This window comes from Myotis davidii, unplaced genomic scaffold, assembly GCF_000327345.1.
Source record: "Myotis davidii unplaced genomic scaffold, ASM32734v1 scaffold132, whole genome shotgun sequence".
Lineage (NCBI taxonomy): Eukaryota > Metazoa > Chordata > Mammalia > Chiroptera > Vespertilionidae > Myotis > Myotis davidii.
The window spans coordinates 1-417 of NW_006285258.1; the positions used below are offsets into that span (position 1 = coordinate 1).

General features: G+C 39.6%; 1 pseudogene; it reads right to left on the bottom strand.

Moving 5' to 3' along the window:
* Positions 1 to 14: 14 nt before the first annotated feature.
* The window catches only part of LOC102763939, a 199441-nt pseudogene continuing 199038 nt past the window's right edge, over positions 15 to 417 (bottom strand).

Genomic DNA, 417 nt, shown 5'->3' on the forward strand with positions numbered 1-417 from the left:
TTGTCGTGATGCACTTGGGTCTATTCTTTCTGGTGCCATGTACGGCCGACACCCAGCATCTCTGGTCTTGGCAATGGAGTCCACAAGCTGTCCGCTGATGCCAAAGTCACAGAGTTTAATATTTCCACTTCTGTCCAGAAGGATATTGGAAGGTTTGATATCTAAAAGAGACAGGTACCATTCAGTGTAAAAGTAATCAATCAAATGAGCTACATTCTAAAGTACTTTAAGTAAAAATACTGAAAAACCTTAGACAACATAAGTGATCAAGTCCTTAATATTCAGATGTATGAGATGAGAAATATGAAATTTCTCTGAAGACCGATGCTTAAAAACTCAGTATCAAAAGAAGACTATAGCCCTAGCCAGTTTGGCTCAATGGATAGAGCGTCAGCATGCGAAATCAAAGTTTCCAGG